The sequence below is a fragment of the Magnolia sinica genome, chromosome 19 (assembly GCF_029962835.1).
Source record: "Magnolia sinica isolate HGM2019 chromosome 19, MsV1, whole genome shotgun sequence".
Classification (NCBI taxonomy): Eukaryota; Viridiplantae; Streptophyta; class Magnoliopsida; order Magnoliales; family Magnoliaceae; genus Magnolia; species Magnolia sinica.
Genome location: NC_080591.1, coordinates 4814699 through 4825156, shown reverse-complemented (window position 1 = coordinate 4825156; position 10458 = coordinate 4814699).

Below are 10458 nucleotides of genomic sequence, written 5' to 3'. Positions count from 1 at the left end.
CTCGTCAATTCCGAACAAGAACGAAAGAAGGAATTGCCACATCCTTCACTAGCCAGCTTGGCAAGGGCATCCGCCACAAAATTACCCTCATGGTAGATATGCCTGAAAATGCTGAATCGATGAATGGCTCCCAATTTGTACCAGATGTTCCAAGGACAATGGATGAAGGGATCCACAGCAGCTTCGACCACTAGTTTCAAGTTGGATTCAACGACGATGTTGGAAAGACCCGATTTGCTAGAGAGTAATTCCATTAAGCATAGCCTGGGCCTCCGCAATCGTATTGGAAGCAAGGGCATAGTTCCTGTGAAAAGCGAAGATAATCTGACCTTGGGAGTCCCTTGCAACTCCTTCACCACCACTCTCGCCCAGATTCCCACGGGAGGATCCATTGACGTTCAGCTTAACCCGGCCCGGGGTTGAAGGATCCTTTCTCTTGCTGCGCCATCAGAAAGAACAAATACCGGATACCCTCTTTTGAAAACACACTCAAATATATATCTTATCACAACTTGGCATGATTCGTTGTTGTAGTCAAAATTGTTTCTTTGATCTCTCCTCTTCAACTCTTGGGGAATAGCTTTTCCTTGGCCTTTTCGATCTTCAACACCTGCTTTCCAATTTTCTGCTCGTCCACTAAGAATGCTCGAATGATTCTTTCTCTTACTATGCCACAAGAAAGAACTCCACTGTAAGCTCGATTCACAGTTCTTCTGTTTCTTGACAATCTTGTCCTCTTATACTCAGCAGGTCTCAGGTGAGGAATCCTTTCTATCCTCTTCCCAGTGACAGGCCATTTGGTTCCGCTGGCTCTCATCTTTATAGTTTGATACATGAAACCCTCGTCTGGTGGATTTGGTAGTGTAGCTATGCTGCTTCCAGTTTGTTAGCCACTACATCTTCAAATCTCTCTCCTCTTTCGCCGCTTGAGGAAACGAAAAGAGGAGGAAGGAATCAAATATATAGATCCATCCAAATAAAGTCTCTAACAATTAGTTTCGTTGAGCATATCTTTATGGAAGCATTAAATGATAAATCTTTAATATTCCTAATCATAGCGAATTTTAGAGATTGTATTATTAGCTTCTTTACCAATCGATGTTGCGGGTCCTTATTTTGGAACCATAGTTCAAGAGGCTATTGTTGTTGTTGTTGTTGTTTTTTTTTTTTTTTGCTTGTGTTAATTAATACGCTTTTAATTATATGATTTTGCGAAATAAGAACCGATGCTTGCTTTTTTCTTTGTATTAGGAATCACTGTCACAGCAAGATCAGTTAGAGCAAGCAACAAATTACATAAAGAAACTGCAGGCGAAGATAGCGGAACTAAAGGAGCAGAGAGATTTAATGATGGGTGGGATGAAAATAGGCTTAAGATTGACAATGGTTAAAGTGAGGGACTTGGGTTCTTCTTTAGAGGTGCTTTTGATCAGCGATCCAGGCAGAAAACTGATGAGCTCTGTTATTAGTGTTCTTGAGGAAGAAGGAGTTTCTGTTGTGAGTGCCAGCTTCTCTTTCACAGGTGACAAGGTTATTCACGTAATCCATTCTCAGGTAATCACAGATTGTCCTAGACCATGTGTATGCAATCCGGACCGTCTAAATTGCAGGTCCCTTTGTTGACCGAGCATGGCTCAGTTCACGGTGGCCAAGTCTCTTGAACGTTTGTTCTCACGCCATATGTAAATGGTATTTGCACATGTTTGTTTGCACCGTTTTACATATATAAATAGTTAAGAAATTTTCACACCACCCCTACGAGTATTTGTTTACATATGCAAATTGCCTGCCCTAATTTTTGTTCTCATGGCTAAAATATGGTCTGTCCATTTCCAAAACCACTAATCAGATGGTTAAATCATCCTATTAAAGTGATTTGAGAGGGATGAGCAATGAAAGATGGATCACATGATGGCTAGTCCACATCGATGCCTGGACCTCTCTAATATACTGATGCCTAGACCTCTCTAATATACTCAGATATGGATTGCCCATTTTCCAAACTACTAATTTGATGGTTAGGGCTAGGGTCATCAGGCCAAAATGATTTAATAGAAGTGGCAATCAAAGGTGGGCCCTCATATGATAAATGGTCTACATAATTGCTGAGATCTGTTTAGTATATAGCCCATTTAACCATTAATTCAATGTTTTTTTTTTTGTTTTTTTTTGTTTTTTTTAATATGTACATTTATATAAATAGATTCACTGTTTTTCTTTTCAAAAATAATAATTTATCATTAATATCGAAACAGACTTACATTCCCGCGGATTCCCACAAAAAGCTTAGAAACCTACCTATCCAGTAGTTACAATCATTTGATGGCGTGCATGTTTATGTGGTGGGCCCATCTAAAATGATTTGCGTACACGCGCGTGACCTCCCATGTCACGCCCCGAAATTCGAGTACAGAGTGTGCACCTTCAGACTCGAGTTTCGGCCCATGACACGTACACTGAGTGTACTAATTTCATTCAATTATACAATTATTCATCTACCTACTAGCTCTACCGTAGATTTACATTCCATTCATACTTAACAACATCTCAAAAATAAGAAATGATCATTTATTCCAATAATTAATCATAAACATAACTAAGGACCCTCTCAATTGGGATCTTATGAAATGAAATAAACATGTCCAACAACTTGAAAGAATTAATTTACAATCTAAGAAAATTAAATATAATTAAAGTAAAAATATCATGACTAGTTTAAGGCAGCAACTTCTTCTTTTGTCAAGTAGGGTCACGTGTCCCTTAAGTCCTTTCTGGCTTGACCACATATTCCTATTTTTGAGCCACTGGCCCACCCTCATTCACATCTGTATGGTTTTTCCATCAATAAAAAATATAAGCTGGCCAGGCTTAGTGATATAACCCAGCATAGTTCATAATCATATCAATTAAAATAATACAAAAATACATATACAATGATGTAAAATGAGGTATGAGTGCATCAGATGGGGTGATCGTCCATTTGCTTGGGTTGGAAGTCGTCAACCCGCATCCATCCGTTGGGTAGGCTTCCACCTTTCGGTAGGCTTGGGCATAGCCCGCATCTGGTAACGCTCTACCAGGATCGACATTTCTTTCAGGGAGGGCCCCTAGGATCGACCATGCATTATGCAATGCAATGAATGAGGGATGATATATAAATGTATATTTTTCATATTTGGCATAGTTGTCTCGATTAAAATATTCACATATAAATTTATCGTATAATTATCATATCAAAATATTCAAACCAGTAAATCAATGAAATAATCACAATGATTTATTTTAATTTTAATGAATTATGAGATAAGTTGGGTCACTCACCTGAGTCTGATAGTGTAGAATCTACAGAGTAATTAGGTTGGTTTGAATTCAGAAATCCTATCAATTATATCAACAACATTATTATTCATATATTTTTATTACATAGTGGGGCCCACCTCTGATTAACATCCTAGGTGGCCAGATCCAAAATAATCAAATAATTAAAATATCTATTATATTTTTTCTCCTTTTTAAGATTATAAAATTGAATGATAATTACTTGATCGGGGTGGTCCATCGAATGGTCAGATCATTTAGATTTTTGAGGTCTTGTCATATTTTACCTCTATGCATTTGAGGAGTGGTGTGGATCTAACCACACATTCGCCAATAGCCCATCTCGACCTTCTACACCAAGTGATAGCAACACTTGCGCAAAATATCTAAGTTTCCTTTATCAAACACTTCTAGGTCTAACTAATGTGGCCTATTTGATTGTTAGATTGATCTAAATATTATAGCCCTTGTATATTTTGGCCTTAGAGATCATATGATCCGTACAGATCTATCTTAGCACAATCAGATTCCATCCATTTAATTTATTCCTAAAATATTACTAATTAGACCGAATCATAAAAACATCACTTTATTAAATTTGACTCTCCACACCTATACAATGATTGTGTGGATGATCCATGCCATCCATTGTATAGATCAAGAAGAAATTAACAACATAACAAAAAGTTAAAAAGATCTAACGATTAGAACTTACCTGATCGACCTTCTTAGAATTTTCTCTTCCTTTTACTTTAGGGTTTCCTATCTCTTTTTTTAATGCAAAAACCTTCCGTATCCCTTTTTAAAGAAAATTCTTATAAGATAAGATGAGCACATCCTCCCTTATCTTAAATTTGAATTTTTTTATGATATTTGATAAAAAATTTATTATTACTACTTCAAGAATCAATCCCTAAACCTCTCTTTCAATTAAGAATTTCACTACCAACTCAACTATTGACTTGTTTTTTATTTTTTATTTAAAAATAAAATCTTTAAATATTTAATTTAGTTTTTTTATAATGTACCAAAATTTAGGGTTGTTACATTCTACCCCCCTTAAAATAAAATCTCGTCCTCGAGATTTAGAAACTAACATTTCAATTTTTTTATTTTTATTTTTAATGGCATTGGTCACACTTATGTTATGGATGGTTTTATACACTGGATTGGTCTTTTAGTTTTTGTAATTGTGAATTTATAAATATGTAAAATTTTGTCAAAAACTATAGTTTATAGAAGATTCAAAAATTCAGACAGTGAGGGTTGTCTAGAAATAAACATTTTTTTTCCAGTTAAAAATAAAATTTGATTTTAAAATTTTATTTTCTTAATTATTTTCTTTTGAACTCGATTTATTAATCTACGATGTAGCCTTTGAATCACCTTAATTGGACTCGTACTTAATTAGTTATGAGTTTCTCAAATCAGGTGATTTTCATTATTTAACAAAATATAAGGAGCAAATCTTTTTCTTTTAAATATTATGGGGTCTTGGGTTGGGTTTCTAAGTTTCAGATACCATAACAATCAATGATCTTATGTATTGCATCACTCAAAATAACCAACGGAATATTTTAAATTTAAACTCACAGACACGATGTTATTTACAGAATTTTAACATTCGAATCAAAAGTCAAAATGATTTGAAATTTGGAAAGTATGCCATTAATTATATAGTAAAAAAAAGAAAAAATAATCAGATTAAAATTATTACTTTTACTAGGGTTTTTATCATTGCTAAGGGTGAAAAATTCTACTGTCTAACAGTTGTTTCTATTGTTTATAGCCTAGTGCTTAAATGTTTATAATTTCTTTACAATTCGAATTATCATAAAATTTTATGGAGTTGTCTAGGGGTATTTATATGACTCAAAAAAATATTTAGAAATTATTTTGAACGATAATTTTATCTGGTTTGATCAGGGATACTAAACTAGTCCATATTTTCACTCTATAATGTTGAAATTTATTATAAAATTAGAAATTTTTTTTTATACCTTGAAATTTGGGGTGGACATTATCCTATACCTAAAAAAAGGTTCTAGTGAGTTTGATATTTAATTTTTTTTAATGTATTTTTTTCTCCCAATATGGACTTATGATCCTATAAGAAGGAATTTTTAAATTTTAGTAGAGATTGTGGTTTTTTTTAATACTTAATATATTTTTTCTTTAAATAAAATACTTTAAATAAAAATATTTATTTAATTAAAGGTAATTATCAAAATGAAAAATTCTGTTAATTTAAATCTATAGAAAGTCAGTAGGCGCAGATTGATTTTCGGTTTGATGACCGTTGTTTATATTACATTTTATTATATTATAAAATTTCAGATTAGGTTAAAAATTTATATAGAGATCTTATTATAAGTTTACTGTCTCTGTAAAATCTTAGCTAAAAATTCTAACTGTAAAAATTTTTAGAATTCCTGCAGTCAGTCCTGTCCAGAATTTGATAATTTATGACCAGCCCGTACTAATTTACTGGATCAGTATATTTATTATAAGATTCAAATATTATTATTATTTTTATATTAATATAGACTTGTTTATCTTCGATCAGGCTTTCAAATCGCCTCAATCGGAGTAGTGCTTTTAAAATATGAATTTTATAAGTTGGGTAATTCTTGCTGCCCATTGCTATCCAGCAGAATTTTGTAAATTACAATATCTTTAAAATTCATTTTCGTTATATTAATCCATCTTAATTTACACTCTGTACTCGAATTTCGGGGCGTGACATCCCATGTGTGTTCATGTGGTCGGTTAGTTGGTCCATCATGTCACCAAGTCTCACAAACTAGGATGTATTCATATATTTTCACACTTGTTTTTAGCTCAAACTTGCATGAAAAAGTGACTCTTTTTTTTTTCTTTTTCTTTTTCTTTTTTTTATTTTTGTACACACTGAAGGCTATTGTAGCCTTTTTACTTAGGAAAAAAAAAACTTAGAAGGGAATAAGAGAATGCTGATTTTTGTTGTATTGCTTCTTCATACTTGAAAATGAAATCCATAAGAAGACAAGGCCAAAAGGATGGAGGAGCGAGAGCGAGATGGAGAGCGGGAAACGGAATTTGAATCCCAGCTTCCATGGGAGACAGTTCCACCTCGACGTCCTCGGAGCCCTTCCTCATTCTCCATATTTGTAGCGAACCTAACATTCGACACCTCTGTTGATGATTTATAGCGAATCTTCGGTCGTTTTGGCAAACTAACTGACATATTCCTTCCCTGGAATCGGAACCTTAATCGTCCCCGTGGCTTCGCTTTCATACGCTTCCGATATGAACAAGACACTTTCAATGCCATTCAATGTCTACATGAACGACGGATTGACGGATGGGTGGTTCACATTGCCTGGGCAAAAATACATTCTGGTTAGCAAGATACATGACCATCCCATTCTCACACCCATCTTCCAGTAAAAGTCGCCCCCTCTGTTCGAACTTAATCGGAAGTAATATCTAGGTCGACGAAGCGGACTTCTCCTAAAATGGTAGACCAATCGGCGGAAACTACCATTGCCGACTCTCATGCAGTGGGGAACCGGATGCAACTTTTGTCTCTTGCCATGGTAAGGACTGCATCAGCTTCAGAAATTAGGATCATACAGCTTTCGATGCAATCAGGAATTCGAGCTTCAAATCAGCTGGGGTCGAGATCGTACGGATCTCAGCTTCAAAATTTCTGATAACCTTCAAAACCTAAACGGATGTGGAGGCGTTCAAATGCAATGAGAAACTGCACAAGGAGATGGGGCTCTAATCGGTTGCGATGTGGACCCTAAACGAGGTTTTGGGGCGTGATGGAATCTGGATTCACCTCTTTGGCATCCCTACTCAGGCCTGGATCTAATCGGTCATCTTGGATCTGGCCAGCTACTTCGGTAAAATTGTCCAGATAGACTCCAACACTTGTTTCGGGTCCTTCCAGGCATTCGCTCGAATCAAAATCATTCCCCGGCCGGGCGTGAGCTTCCATCAAGTCTTGAGACTGCGGGTGCTGGAGAAGAGCTATCCCATTATTTCAGAGCTGGAACCTCTATTCAGGCATGGCTGTTCCCCATCCATCCAACAAGCAACAAAAGAGAAGAAGAAGGAATGGGTCATTCGTAGTTTTTATGCTTCTCCAGGTAATGGGACAGGTGTTTTTGGAAAAGCCCCACTAGGGATGACCGGGAAACGGGTTGCAAATTTGGAAGGCCATCGACTTGTTTGTCAAAATGCCACAATGAACGACACGAATAGTGCCGGCAATCCAGAGACATTGGATGCTTCCCATAAGGACAGTGGATCGGCACGGGAACAAGGACAAAACCATCTCTCGCCAAATACCTGTCGAAGAATGCTGGAAATATCAGAGAAGCATCTGCAGATAACTCCATCAGAACCCATCCTTCTAGCACCTAGTGTTATCGACAGGCCTCACTCGCCCAACGATTCAAACGAGGACTGCCATCCGGAAGCCAATCAGGACACCAGCCATCTCAACCTTTAACTTAGGAGAGCAATGCTACATTCAAGTCAGTCAATCACTCAGGGAGAAGTAGAAATGTTGAGTGGAATGCAATCTCTTCATCTAGCAATCAGCCATGGGGAAGGGGATAGGAGCCCCAGCCAATCTCCTAGTCGCCACCTTGAACCAATGACAGGTATGCGAGCATTGGTGACATCCTTAGCTGGGGGATCTATGGATATTCATTCATAGGGCCTCATCAGAAGCAACGTTACCCAGATCCCCAAACCTTGGATATGTGGCAGAGGTATTGCTCTAATGCACCCTCAGAAAATCAGGGACCAGAAGCAGGGGAACAACTGAATTCGCCAACAATGCGAAACACTAATCATCGCCCATCAGGTGTTTTTCAGGATTGCAGAAACCAGAAGCACGACACCACTGAAGACCCCCCACTTTAGCAGACAGAACTCATCTCCAGAGAAGATGGGACAAGCATTCAAAATTCTCATCGAAGCTCAGGAATTGACAACCAGGCCCACGACCTCACCCTCAACCTGACAACAGGGCTCCCAGCTATTCCCATCACACCTCCTCCATGGTCACGACCACCACCTGATTCGCAAGTAGCTTGGGAGGGGTGGCTTACTGGTGTAAAGGAAATGTTCACCGATGCCCTGATTTCAATCAATAGCCACAAGGATACCTAAACAATGATGCTAGCCCGATACTCAGCAATCCCCTCTCCAAGTGTGGATAACATCAACATAGCTCATTACCTCACCTTTCAATCAACCTCCAATGTCAGGGAGTCGCAAATCGAGTGTCCGGAAAACCTGGTGCAGTCTCAAGCAGGAATCGGAGACCGAGATTAGCAAACTATGGTGAGAGCCATGGGAGATGAATCAGATCTTCAACATTAACCAAGAAGACTACCAGACCCAAGAACAGTGCAGGACCCAACCCAACAATCAGAACAGCAGCCTAGTCATCAACAGAACAGGGGCAACAGATCAGCCCACGAGGCTATTGATCTTTGGGTGGATTTAGGAGGTGAAGCCATTGCTCCTGAAACAGATTTTTCAGATTGCTAACCAGCTCCCAGGAAGATAATGCATTCAAAATAAAGGGGAACAAGCTACGAAAAAATAAACAGAAAAAGAAATTCAGCAAAAGGAAAAGCCAGAGATTACTGACCTTGCAGCAACGGGCCGGGCAAAAAGGATGGTTCACAAATGATTAGTCTACTTTCTTGGAATGTTCGCGGGGTAGGTAATTCTCAAACGATCCGATTCTTGAAACGGCTTATCAGGAAGCACAACATCAGAATATTAGTCTTGCAGGAACCGATGATCCAAGAGTCGAAGTGCCCAGTTGTGGCTGCCAAGCTGGGATTTGACAATCAGATTTATGAGGAAGCGGTGGAAAGAAAAATTTGGGTTTTGGCCAAGGGGCATATTCAAATTCAAACAATCCGGGCTGACAGGCAACACCTTTCTCTCAGGGCTGCTAAGGACAGTCTCCCTCATTCTCTTTTCAATATGGTAGTGTATGCCAGTTGCTTCCAAAATCATCGCATGGCTCTCTGGGATGAGCTTCGAAACACAGCTCGCTCAATGGTGGGCCCGTGGGTGGTCTGTGGTGACTTTAACACCACCATCAGCCCAGACGAGAGGCTAGGTGGCACGCTGCAGACGACATCAGCTATGTCAGAATTTCAGGAAGCAATCATCGACTCGGGGCTGCTGGATGCGGAATTTTCGGCTTCCCCCTACACGTGGTGCAACAACCAAGCTGGGAGAAGTAGGAGATGGGCGAGACTCGACAGGATTCTTTTCAATCCAGATTGGATGCACATCTTTCCCAGCTGTACAGTGGTGTATTTAACTAGATCTCACTTAGACCATTCCCCTATCCTTCTCACCTTTCAAGCTCAACCATCGACATTTCCTCAGCCTTTTAAATTTCAGCGAATGTGGACCACCCACGACGACTTTCTCTCAACCGCCAACGGTTCCTGGAATGAAGAAATCATCGCAACGCCTATGTTCAAGTTCTTCCTCAAGTTGAAAAAGCTGAAAAGTGTGCTCAAGGCCTGGAACAAAACAATGTTTGGAGATGTCACCAGTAACATCCAGGCAGCAGAACAGGACGTTCTCAAGGCAGAACTCTCTCTCATCAATTTGCAATCGGAAGAGGACTCCATCAAATTCAACCAGGCCCAAGCTAAGCTGAAAAAGGCTTATCTCCAAGAGGAGATATTCTAGAAACAGAAGTCAAGGATTAAATGGCTATCGGAGGAAGATAGGAACACTCGTTTCTTCCACGATTCAGTTTTAGACAGACGCAGAAGATTGCAAATTATGAAGCTAGAACGGCCTTCTGGAGAGCTAATAGAGAAGACCGAGGACATTAGGGAGGAAGCAGTTTCCTTTCTCAAGGATCTTTTCATGTCCAATGCTTCCAATCAGATTGGGGATATCGTCAATTGTATCCCCCGTATCGTGACTAGCCAGATGAATGCTGATCTTAAAAGGCCTCTCACGCGTGACGAGGTCAAGGCAGCTGCGTTCTCCATTCCGACTGACAGCGCTTCTGACCCCGATGGTTTTGTGGTGCATTTTACTCATCGTGTTGGGACATTATTGGGCAGGATCTCTTCGAAGCAGCCACCAACTTCT